The sequence below is a fragment of the Protopterus annectens genome, chromosome 1.part0 (genome assembly GCF_019279795.1).
Source record: "Protopterus annectens isolate FY-2018-M chromosome 1.part0, PAN1.0, whole genome shotgun sequence".
NCBI lineage: Eukaryota > Metazoa > Chordata > Ceratodontiformes > Protopteridae > Protopterus > Protopterus annectens.
In genome coordinates this window covers 1330998433-1331012302 of record NC_056725.1, presented here as the reverse complement: position 1 = coordinate 1331012302, position 13870 = coordinate 1330998433, and positions in this window count along the sequence as shown.

Sequence of the window (13870 nt, the reverse complement as noted above, 5' to 3'; positions counted from 1 at the left end):
AGGCATATTATGCAGAACTATTATTGGCCTGGGATTTCCAGAGATGTAACAGGATACTGCAGGACTTGTGAGCAATGCCAAAAGGTAGGCAAGGCAGGACATAAGGTGAAAGCTTCTTTAATGCCTTTCCCTGTGATTGAGGAGCCATTTTATAGGGAAGCTATGGAAATTATGGGGTCTCTGAGTACCCCAATTTCTGCAGGGGAAAACTATATCCTAGTAATAGTAGCTTATGCTACCAGATACTCTGAAGCGATGGCACATGGCAAATGTTTTGTAAGAGATTTTCAGCAGGGTAGGTTCCCAAAAGTAATACTGATTGACAGAGGTGCCAATTTCATGTCAGACCTGCTGGCTTGTCTATGGAAGCTCTGTGGGTGAAGCACCTAAAGACCACGCTGTACCCTCTACAGTCTAATGGTCTTGTTGTGAGGTTAAACTCTACACTCAAGACAATGTTACGGGCATTTTCAGATCAGTTCAAGAGGGTGTGGAACAAATATTTGCCCCATCTGTTGTTTTCTTATAGAGAGGTTCCCCAGGAATCCACAGGCTTTTCACCCTTTGAGTTGCTGTATGAGCATAGGGTGAAAGGACCTCTAGATTTGATTCGAGATGAGTAGGAGGGTGAGTGTGAATCCCACAAGGAGTCTGTTGTGGCATATGTCCTAAACCTCAGGACAAGGTTCAGGGAACCCATGGGCTTGGCCCATGAGAACCTGGCAAAAGCCCAGCAGCAGAAAAAGGTCTGGTATGACAGGAATACTTGAGCTACAGAGTATGCTGTAGGGTAGCAGGTTATGGTTCTCATTCCTGTCAGACACAACAAGCTGCAGGCAGCTTGGGAAGGACCCTTCAGGGTGGTAAGGAAGGTAAGTGATGTTAAGTACATGGTAGAACTGCTAGGCATGAGGCAGGGGCATAAATTGTACCATGTGCCACCTTGGATGGCGAAGTGGTGCAATGATAGCATTGTCACCTTACAGCAAGAGGCTCTCCAGTTCAATTCTCAGCTGGGTGCCTTCTGTGCTGAGTCTGCATGTCCTCCCTGTGTTTGTGTGGGTTTCCTCTGGGTGCTTCAGTATCCTCCCATGTTACAAAAACATGCTTCTGGAGCATTTCTCCCCAGGCCTCCTCTGAAAATTGGCTTGTTCCAAGTCAGACTTTCCCAGTTAACAAATGTTAAATAAATAAAATAAAAATAAATAAATGTTAACATGATGAAACCTCACCATGATAAGAATGCCCTTGAGCTGAGTACTTCCAGTGGATGGCAGGAGGAATCTGAGGGACATCTGGTGATTGATCTCAGTGAGGCTCAGACTGACACCTCAGTGAAGGGGTAGCAATGCCCAGCAGCTATCCTCTACCCAGGTTCGAGAAATCCGAGCAGTGTTACAGGAGCTTGGGGGGCATGTTCACTGGGAAACCAAGGTGCACCCACCTGGTGCAACACCATGTGGATACAGGACCCAAAAAGCCTATTAAGCAGGCCCCTTATAGGGCCCCTGAATCTGAGGGAGGAGATACAGGAGACTAGCAGTCCCCGGGCCTCCCCAGTAGTGATGGTACTAAAGAAGCATGGCAGAACCAGGTTCCGTGTGGACTACAGGAAATTAAGTAGTCACACAGAGTCAGATGCTTACCCCATGCCAAGCACAGATGAATCCCTAGAGCAGCTGGGTGGGGCTAAGTATCTTACCACTATTTATCTTACCAAGGGTTACTGGCAGGTGCCCTTGATACCCAATGCTAGACAGAAGTCAGTCTTTTTCACTCCTGTTGTATTGTTTGAGTTCACAAAGATGTCCCTTGGGATGAAAAATGCCCCAGTGACTTTCCAGAGGTTGGTAGATCATATCCTAGCAGGAGCAGGAGATTTTGCCCTTGCTTACCTAGATGATATTGCCATCTACAGTCATTCCTAGCATGTCAGGGAGGTGCTGGGCAGACAACAGAGGGGAAGGATTGACCATTAAGCCCAGCAAATGTCAGGTGAGTATGGCAGAGGACCCCTACCTGGGACATAGAGTGGGGAGTGGTAAGATCAGGCCAGAACCTCCCAAAGTGGAAGCCATTCAGGCATGGCCTGCACCTGTTACCAAAATGCAGGTAAGGGCATTCTTGGGCACAGCAGGGTACTAGAGAAAGTTTGTCCCTGGTTATAGTACCACAGCTGCTCCCCCTCACAGATTTGACAAGGAAAAACAGGCCAGATAAGGTAGTGTGGACCCCAGCATGTGAGCAGGCATTCCAGATACTTAAAGGAGCTTTGGGAGGACCCCTGTGTTAGCCAGTCCAGATTACAGCAAAGAATTTGTTGTGCAGGTGGATGCTTCAAACCATGGGGTGGGGGCTGGACTTAGCCAGGCTTCCTCAGATGGAGGAGAGAACCCAATGGTATATCTCAGTCATAGGCTCTAACCCAGGGAGGAATTCTATGCAGCTGTAGAAAAGGAATGCCTAGCCACAGTGTGGGCACTGCAGAAACTTCAGCCTTATCTGTATGGAAGGAAATTCACTGTAGTTACAGACCACAATCGCTTACCATGGCTACATCGAGCCAGCCAGCAAAATGCCAAGTTACTAAGGTGGAGCCTAGGGTTGCATGCATATGATATGACAGTGCAGCACTGCAGTGGGGTTAGCAATGCCAATGCAGATGGGCTCTCAAGACGGGGAATGGGGTAAGGTATTCCCAGATAGGCTCAACCCTCTCAAGCAATGTTTTTCGAGGGTCACTTGGAGATGCAAACTAGAAGGGAAAGCTGATTGGGAACATATATTTCTTGAATGTGTTGACATTAAATCTACCTGGGATAAAATTAATAATTTCTTACATGTTTTATTCACTGATAAATTTATATTAACTAAGTCCTTAGCTCTTTTTAATGCTCCAATACCTGAATGTGTTGCAAAGGTGAAATATCCAATTTTGTGGAGCCTACTGTCATTTGCAAGGAAAGTAATAACAAGGAACTGGAAAAGTGACAATATCTCCTCCTTTAATGAATTTAGAAACATCGCTTCTGTAGTTAGTCATTTGGAGATTATTACAATAAGAACAAGAACCACAAGAATCACTTCCTCATACAATTCATGGAAAGGACTAAGTGAACTTTTAAACAAACAGTGATTGTTTGATGGCAATATATGTAAATATTCATACATATTTAATTGTGCATTAGCAGACACCCTGTGTAAATAGTTGTTTTATTAGTTGCTTATGTGTTTTTCTCCTTTATTGACAAGAAAATTAATTTATGTTCTATTTTGTTTGATATTAACATAATAATTTCATTGTTATTGTGCTTTTATTGTTGATTTTGACTCCTATAAAAAATTGTCAGAAAAAGTAGCTTGAGTTTTCAGGGAGGGGAGAAATGTGACACTGCCAGCCCTGCTATTTGGAATGTTGTAAATAATTCTGTCATTTGTGAATATTGATATGATTTATACAGAACTGTATATTATGTACTAAGCTTCAAGAATGTAACCACAGCATACCCTGCTGGAGCATAGAAAACTAACTTACAAAACTTCAAGAAAATAAGTTGAAATTAAGTGCTTTACAATGTGATATAAAAGTTAGTTTCAATGCAGCAAGAAGACAGGATGTCTTGAGCTAGAAGTTTTTTCTATTGTCCTGGAGAGAAGCAATTACTAGGTCTAAAATCTGAGCAAATGTCTGAGAGATATGTATTTTTCACAAAGAGATGTTAAAATTTTATTAGTTTCTGTTAGCCTGGGAACTGAAGGCAGCTGACAAAGAGTGATGTAATCCAGGCTGATCCAGCAGTAATATTTAATATTGATTTAAGAACTCTCTCTCAGAGGAAGACTGTGCATTTTGTATTTGTCTTTGGATCTGACAACATCCACTCTTCATCATCATCATCATCATCATCTGCACTTGCCTTGATAATAATAAGTAACTAGGGAAAATTAATTTCTTTTAGAGATAAATTGGAATATAGTAAAGATCAGGTTAGATGTTTTCTGTATTTATTTCAGACTGTCCTCCAATGTTGTTTTAAAATATTTTCTGTGATCCTGAACTCTGAAGTAACTGTGTTTGTTATTGAGTATTGTTTTGTTCTTTTATTACTTATTATTAAATATATTTAAACCTATCTTTGTGGCTGAGACTTGTGAGACATATTTAAGCTGTTAGAGTACTTGCATATGTATTTGGTGACACTGTACAGGCCGCTCCAGTAGCCTTGCTTGGTCAGCACTTTCCATTTGCAGTTATAGTAACATCACACAGTAGGATTGGTCACCCTTTGGGAAGAGCCTTAGCTGATAAGGGGTTCTGGTGGCAGTGATAACTACCATATGGTCTGGTCAGAAGGGGGAATAGCTAGTAAACTTAATGAAACACTTAGCGCCTTGGCTTACACAGCTGTGTAAGCGGAGGCGCTAAGTGTTTCATTAAATTCACTTACTTTTTGGATCGGTGGTCTTGGTGGTATTTTAATATTTTATTTTTTTGTTTTTTTAAGTTGTATTTGGAATAGCTAGTAAACCTCTGCCAGCCTTTCCCAGGTGTGTGTTTGTGTATAAATCAAATCTCAAAGTAAGTGTGTGTGTGTGCGTGAGCTACTTGGGCAGGGACATGAAGCATTGGTTGAACAGAGAGGGTGCTGGAGGTCTTGACTTGACCACTCAGCTGAGATCTTCACCCTATAGCTATGTCAATGGAGAGTCTTACTGGGGATTTGGAGAAAGAGGGAGAAACCAGCCCCAGACTGACTGTGATATATGTGTGCTCTTAAGGGAAATTGCACTTTACTGTGTGTGTACTTGTCATCCTCCCATTGTGTACATCCCTCACTGTTGCCAGTGGTGAGGCTCCTTGATTACTGGGCCAGTGCAGGGGCATCACAGCTTCTTCTTGTATTTATTGGCTAGTTGTTTCCCTTGTAGCTCCCCCACGTAACCAGTAGTCCCTCTAGTAGTATTGTTTGTTTCATAATAATTTTGCTCTCCTTTTCCATTTGCATTGGTTTTTCTCTGATCTGTAGTGCTTTCTTCCTACTTTCATTTTTTTCCAGTTCCCTTCTGTACCACAACTAGCTCTCTCTCCATCTTCTCAATCATCCTTTATTCTTTCCTTCTCTTCTTTTTCTGCACTCATAAGTTTTCCCTGATGTGATCTTGATGCCTCACCACCTGTGTTTTTCCAGTTTCTCTCTGTCTTTCATCTTTTCCAGCACTGATTCCTTTATTACTCCTTGTAATATTTCTTTGATCTCTGTCTCCTACTTACAACTAGCCCAGCTCTACCCCTTTCTCACTCTTTTCTGTTCCTGCAGAGCTCCTCATTAGCACCCTTCAAGAAAAATCTTTATGAGTGGATGGGAAATAGGGCATTTGCCCTGGGGATCACTTCTGTAGCTCTGCTCGACAGGGGCACAGGAAAATCATTTTATTGGGTGGCGAAAGCCAGGGAACCTTTTTGGCTAGGCTTAATAAGGCCCTTGGGCCGATAGCCTAGTACCTACATATGAACCTATGAACCTATATGTCACTCTCTGGCATGATTTGTACCTCTCCTGTATTTGGATTTCTTCCATTATTTCTACTAGGTCTTCCTTCCCTAAGAAACTGTCTAACCTACTGGGCTGTACCAAAATGTTTCTTGTGAAGGTGTATCCCTCATTCCTTAGGCTAGTTCTGGTCTCATATTTTTGTTCTATTCCCTCCTTCCATACAACCTGTCTTTTTTCCAGTCCAGTGGTGACATCGTAGTTAGGGTTGCCAGGTTTCTTTGCGGCTAAAACTGGACTAAAGTCACGCCCCTCGCATCACACATAACTGCACCCATTCCCACCCCCTCTCCGCCCATGCTCCACCTATTTTGTGACATCACAGTGACATCAGCTGATGGGACCACCCACTTTGATGACTTAAGCCGTACTTAAAGGGGAGAAAAGAACACAGGCGGCACTAATTGCACTGCTAGGCTGCTGCAGATGTAAGTACCAGTATTGATGAAAAGTGTCAATATGGTGCATTTTTCTCCAGTTATTTATTTTCTATGTTCCTAAACCTAATTATGGATGATCCATGGAGATAAAAGGTCAAGAGCTAGCAGCCTGTGCACATGGTGGTAAATCTGATTAAAAAATCCAAAATAAATGTAAGCAGTTATCTTTGCTATTAAAAAATTGTAAGTTTTGATTTACCCCATAAGATCATTTAAGTCAATAACATCACTTTACCGCTCATTCAGAAATGATGATCTTAACATTCCCTTGCATTTTGAAAGTTCTGTCAAATACTGTTTGTACTGGGGCGTGGGACAGGTACTCAGTTGTTCAGATGTAACATATTTTCCGTTCGCACTGGATTAGGAAGTTTCAGTCCTTGGCTGCCTGTATTGGGTGGGGTCATTTGAGCTAAGTGTTACTGCCCCTAGTGTAATATTTCAGATGCTAGTACTTAAGATCTTGTACTGGGTCCCACTGACCTCCCACTTTTTCTTTACATGTCACATATGCAAAAATGGGATAAAGGGGTTGTGGATGAATGGATTTCTAACAGGTGACATGTTTTATGTTACTTTCAAAGTATACATCATAATCTCAGAAAAGCACACATACTTTAAAGAGTTTCATTAATGTTTTTCTATATCACGCCAAAGTTGTGGGTTAAAACAGGTAACTTCCTACAACAATGCGCTCTAATACAAGTTTACGAAGATGCAGACTGGACCGCTATGCAGTTGTAAAATGGCAATAAGACTGAATGAAAGATGACTCAAGCCTCTAGATCCAAGAAAGATGCACGTAGGAAAAGAAATCACATGCAGCTAGCACACTTGCCATTTTCTGAACATGGCAAAGAGATAGTTTTATTTTTCAATGTGGTCCCTTGCGACAGAATCAAGTAAAAGCAAAATAATGTTGGGTAACTGCAAGTGCCCAAAAAGCAAAATGCACAATTTGTTTCATGGAATACGGTTCAACATAGTAGATGAGGATAATACAAATCAGGGCGTGTTAATTGCTAGCAGTATTACACTGCATGGTGAAGTTCTAAAATCAGTCTGAGTGTACTACAATGCAACACTGGGCAATGTTGGCAGAGTGCTTAAGCATTTTAAATCTTGCTATAAGATTTCTTTTGTCACTGCTTGGTAGTTGGTAGGATAATGATAGCTAAAAAAATACCGTTTTCCCACCGTGGAGTACTGCTTTCCAGTGATATCTCTACAATCCGTATAGCAGAAATTAAAATTTGTCCATTTGTATTACATCACTGCCACTTAAGTTAATGTATGTACTGTCTAAACTATGTAGCTACCAGGAATACTGAAGTTAAAAGCATTTCATTGTTGTGTAGTAGCTAGTAGTGTATCGTACCGCTCCCGTTCGAGCTGGATACATTTACTTTCTCCTCTCCTTTGGCAGCACAAAAAAACCCCGGACTTCATGAGTTTAAATTTTTTAACTGGACAATTTGTCTGAAAACCGGACAGTTCGGTCAAAAACCGGACAGCTGGCAACCCTAATCGTAGTTCACCCATATTATCTCTATGCCGTGTTAGCGAAAACATTCTTGTAGAATATTTCATCACTGTTTGGTACATAAATGTTTCCTATTGTCCGTTGTGTACCTTCCACCCTTCCCTGTGAGATGATGCATCCACCTAGCCCACTTTTTAATACTTTCTCTGTGGTTGCCTGATGCTATCTATTAAATACAGCTGTATTCTCCTCTTTCCTCCCACTGCCATTCTGTCCATTGCTCCCTTTGGGAAGTCATAACACGATATCTTCTCCTCATCTCCCATTTTCAGTTTTGTCGATTGCACTAGAATAATGTCTCCATAATCCAAATTAACTGTTCCCATATTCTCTTTCTTCCGATATGATTTGATGACCCCCCAATGTTCCATATAATTAACTATATCTTCTTTGTTGTTTTTGTCCAGCATTCACTGTTTTCCCCTTTCCTGCCATCTGACATAATACTGGTCTTTGGGCCTACCATCTGAGCTGAACATTGTGCTGTTTGGCAGCTCCCTATGCTCAGACCCCTCTTTCCCATCACCTGTCACTGGATCCTTGCCTTTTAGCTCTTGCATGTGCATGGGAATTCCTTGGACACAGGCCTTTTCACACTTTGTTTTATTCTCTTCCAGTATTCCTCTCACAAATACATTGCATGCCAATCCAGTACTGATGTCACAATCTTTTTTTTATATTACAGCATTCATTGGGCTCCCCTCCAACTGTTGCTCACCAATCTGTTATATCAGCTTCATTTGTGTGATAGTGCAACATTTTTTTTATCTGCAGTTTTACAGCTGTTGACTGTGCTGCTTTTATACCACTGTTGCTTTATTTCATCTTTATCTCTGGGTTGTTCTTTACTTTTCCCTTGATGTTCTTCATGTTTCACTGTTGCAGTCATTACATTTGGGATATCTGCTTGCAGTAGCCCTCAGGCGGCCTGATTAACAAAGTCTTGGGTCCTGCGTCAGTTGCTGTCCCTTCTTCCATGACGTCAGGTCATCAGGAGTATAAAACATGCAGCCAATGCCATTACATCAGTCTTTCTTGCCGTGCAGTGCACAAAGCAGAAGCAGATCGCAAGTGCTGATCGGCCGACTCCTGAAATTTTCATTTTTGAGTTACAGAACCGAAGTCTTCAGCTAAAGCTAAGTACCCCGTTGGGGAAACTTTTTCATGCTCCTTACCGATGTCAGTAAAGTTAATAATTGCTAATAAAAGTCAAAAACAATCCAAAACGTACCAAGAAAAATGTCCAAAAGCATCCAAGACGAAAGTAGGAACTCAACAGCAAAAGTTAATCTGTTTATTCAATAAACCAGATATTAAGTAAAAAATCCACATTAACGCTCTTAACAAACAAATTGCGTTTTCGTCTTTACCAAGAATGACTTCATCAGATAATAGTCCAATTAATTAATTAAGTCATTAAATAGTAAGACATTTTCAAACAATACCCTATCAGTCAAAAAGCATCAATAGGTAACCAATCACAATGCTACCGCTCATAAATATTAAAATACATGAATGTAGTCAGATTTAATAGTATTCAATTGTAAATCAATATACTTTATATTGTTAAATTGCTAAAATAAATATAATAAAATATGTCATAGTTTTTAAAACTAATATATACTTCTTTATTATAAACTTTATTTAATATAGAATCTCGTTTAAAAACACATAAAATAAATAAATTTATAGAGTGTTTGAACTGTTACTAGTTATGGTCATTTCTTCAAGTAAGCAAATACTGCCATCTATTGACCATTATAGATATTACAAGCTGAGAATAATTTATTAGATATCTGCAGCTCTCAATTTTAATACTGGGGTTAAGGAAATGCTGTCATTTAATCCAGGTTTTTTTGTGGCATTTAATTTGATTTGCCACCTTAATAATTGCATTACTTGTGGAAAGCAAATACCTCACAAAGATTTTCATTCGTACTGTATTCCTTGCCTAGGCCCTGACCACTATGTACTTTGTTGTCGGTTTTGTGCTTTATTTAATCAGCGCACTATCAGTCGTCGGTATATTTTCACTTCTAAATATTTTGGTTCTTGGTTTAATTATCCAGAAATGTTGTCGGTAAGCCATCTAACTACCGGGATTCCGAAAAAATGCAAAGATAAAGACAGAGACAGGCTGCCGAGGTCCAAAGCTGCCGACAACGCTTCTCCTAAGCCAGTCGCCAGTTCACTGGTACTCAGTGAGGCGCTTTTGCAGCCCCTGATACCCACTACTTCTGACTTGCAGGCCTCTACTGAGACCCATTCGGAGTCCGGTATGCCACGGGATGTTTAAACTGTGGAACCTGCGGATGTCTCTACCTTGATTGGGTCCGGAGCCACTGTGCAGGCACTGGCTTCTGAGGATGTATTCAGGCCTATGGACTTGCATATTAAACCAATGCCTCCTTCTTCATTTAGGCCAAAATCTCGAACCATCCCTAAGAAACCGATGCCCAGGCCACATGCTCAGGCCTCTATGCCTAAAAAACAAATGATAAGAATGGTTGAAGATCTTATAACTCTAAACAGGGGAAGCCAACCTCCCCCTTCTAAGAGACCTAGGACTGAAGTTGTTTATGAATCTTCTGAACAGGATTCTGATTTTTCTGATTCTTCTGATTATCTGGATTTGCCCTTATCTACTTATGAGGATTCTGATGCAGAGGACTCTATTCCCTCTGCTTCCCCTCCAGAGGATTTTTCTTTTGGTGAGACCTTACATACCCTAAGGGAGCATTTCCACTGGGAAAGCCTGGATTTTTCTGATTCAAAAAAGAGGCTTAGGAATTTCTTACTCCTGCCTCAGCATAGGCTTTTAGCTATACCTCCTGTACTAGACATTGTTGATGATGCCTTTTCAGAATCTAGTTTGGCCCCTGATTTTTTGCCTACTGCTCCTAGAAAACCTGACAGATATTACAGGGTTCCTGATTCTCACAAGTTCCTTTTTAAAAATCCTGTTGCGGATCCAGAGACTATTTCTCAGGGACCCAAGGGCATTAAGGCTTCTACTGCTAAAAATACTACCCCCTCTGATAGAGACTCCAGGGCACTGGATAGATGGGTTAAGAAAGTTTATACTTCTGCAACCTTGGCCATTAGGGCTTTAAACTGCCAGTTTCATATGTTAAAGTATCAACAACATGTTATTGGATTGCTTAAACAGAAAATTATGTTAATTCCTTTCTGTGCTGAAAATAAAGAATTGCAGGATTTAATGCATTCTGCTGAACAGGTTGGAAAACATACTTTGCAATGTGGATTTGATTCATTAGAGGCCTCTTGCAGGGCTGCTGTTACTGGGTCTGTGCTCAGAAGGCATGCTTGGCTTAAGATGCAAGGTTTGCCTGATCATGTTAAAGCTAAATTGTTGGATGCTCCCTTAAATCAGGACCGCCTGTTTGACAACAAGGCTGATGAAGTTCTTAAAAAGATGGAAGATAAAGCTAAATCTATGCAAACTGTTAAAGATTTCTTACAAGTTCAGCCTCCTAGATTTAGTAAACACTGGCCCTCTAAAAATTGGCCCTTTCCAGCCCCTTCCAGGTCTTCTCAAGTCAAAGCCAGACCTAGCAGAAACCCCAGGTTTCAGTCCCAAGGGACACACAAGACTAGGCAGTGGGGGGTTTCCACACCCAAACCTGGGAGTAGTAAGACTCCCCCCTATGGAAAACTGTCTCACTGACTTGCTTTTAAAACTCCCAAGCACTTCCCAACTGAATGATTTTTTAGGCGGAAAGATTGGTCTGCAGGCCAAAAACTGGGAACTCATTACCCAGGACAAATGGGTTTTAAATATAGTGTCCCAAGGATACAGATTTAATTTCCACATCTTACCAACACCAAGTGGGTGGCAAGATCTACCCCCAAATCAGTAGGCAGAGGCCCAACATCAAGTACCCTCTCTGTTAAACATGGGGGCTATTCAGTTGGTACCAGAAGAGGAAAAGGGACAAGGTTTATATTCAAAACTTTTCCTGGTACCCAGAAAAGGCAATACATAGCGTCCTATCCTGGACCTTTCTATTCTGAACACCTTTCTGGTGATTCCAAAATTCAAAATGCTGACTCTTCACCAGCTGCTTCCTATGCTAGGCAAGGATGCATGGTTGGCAACACTAGACTTAAAAGAAGCATACCTGCACACCCCTATCAGGGAAGTCTTGCAGAAGATACCTATGCTTCAAAGCAGGCTAAATGCACTATCAGTTCTCTGCACTGCCCTTTAGCTTATCTACTGCACCCAGGGTATTCACAAAGTGCCTTGCTCTAGTCATTGCATTTTGCAGGAAAAGAAATATTCAAATATACCCATACCTGGACGATTGTCTAATTCAGGCAGAAAGCAGGGACATTCTTTTGAATCATCTGGCATTTGTTCAAAGGGCACTGACTTGTCTGGGGTTCACCATAAACGGAAAGAAATCCCACCTGGTACCCTGCCAACAAATTATATTCCAGGGAGCAAGCTTGAATACAACTTCCCAGATGGCTTTCCTCATGCCAGAGAAGCGGATTCATTTGACAACTTACTTCAAACAAGTGGCCACAAAAACCAAGCTATCTGCAAGGCAAATACTGCAAGTCTTGGGGTTCATGGCCCCCTGCATCCTTCTAATTCCATATGCAAGGCTGCGTATGAGGAAACTACAATGGTATCTCAAAAGCCTATGGTGTCAACATTCACAGGATCTAGAAGCAAGGATTCCTATCATACCTTGCCTACGCCTAGAGTTCCTTTGGTGGGCAGAGGCCTGCCACCAAAACAGGGGACTACCATTTACATTACCCCCTGCTGCCCAAATCTTAACAACAGTCACATCAGACTATGCATGGGGGGGGCTCACCTGGCAGGGAAGTGCATTCAGGGCAAATGGAACCCAACTCAAAAGCACCTGCACATAAATCAAAAGGAAATGTTAGCTGTACAGAATGCTCTGATAGCCTTCAAGGACAACTAATGGTAAAGACGGACAACACCACTGTCATGTGGTACATAAACAAGCAGGAGGGTACACATTCTTACCTCCTCTGCAGACTAGCCATGGCATTGTGGAACACAGCCTTGAGCTACCAAGTGAATCTACAAGCTCAATTCCTGACAGGAAAACTAAATACACTGGCAGATGGACTAAGCAGAAACCTCATGGACCCACATGAGTGGAAACTGGAACCAAGGATTTTCAACATGTTGACAAGCAAATGGGGGAGCCCAGATATAGACCTGTTTGCCTCCCCCCCGGAACCATCAACCTAACAAATTTTGCACAAGGATTCCGCACAAGCTAGCTTGGAAAGTGGATGCTCTATCCTTCAGCTGGTAAAACCTATCAGTTTATGCCTTTCCTCCTCTGCCTCTGTTCTCCAAGGTACTACTAAAGATCAAACAGGACAAGCTAAGGACGATTTTAATTGCACCAGACTGGCCTCGCCAACACTGTTACCCACTCTTGCGCAGTGTGTCACGCTTGGCTCCATGGCGCCTGCCTCAGACTCCTTCCCTGTTGTCTCAGCAGGAGAACCAGATTCTGCACCCTCAGCTGCAAACCCTGAACCTAGCAACCTGGCTAATTACCTAATCTCTCTTTCACCATTCCTCAGTAAATCAGTGATGGATATCATTTTAGAGGCAAGGAGGCCAGTACTAGAAAATCTTATGCTGCAAAATGGAAAAGATTCTGTGCCTGGAACCAGTATCAAGGAATGAATGCAGCAGTGCTCAATTTACCTTAGATTCTACAATACTTGACTGAGATGCTTCATAAGGGCTTGTCTTTTTCCTCCATCAAAATTCATGCCTCAGCCATTTAAGCTCATTATAGCACAGAGCCTCCTCTTTTCTCTCACTCACTGCTCAAGCAGTTCCTCAGAGGGGCCAAAAATTTAAGGCCACCCAGGAGAGCTCCAACTCCAGCCTGGGATCTTAACTTTGTATTGCAGAAACTCACTCTTCCTCCTTTTCAGCCAGCTGCTACTGCAGATTTTAAATTTCTTTCCCGGAAAACAGCTTTCCTTTTAGCAATCACTTCTGCAAGAAGGGTACCTGAATTACAGGCCCTTATGGCTGTGGAATCTTTCATCATCTTTCATGCAGACAGGGTGTCCCTCAGAACCAATCCCTCCTTCATGCCCAAGGTGGTATCCAGTGTGGCTCTTAATCAGTCCATTCATTTGCCTACCTTCTTTCCTAACCCACAGCACAAAGTGGAACGAATACTGTGCTCTTTAGATGTGCACAGACAGCTTAGATTCTACTTGGACAGGACTAAACCTCAAAGGAAATCTGAACAACTGCTGGTGGCATTTGCTGCAGGGACAGAGGGGAAAGCTAT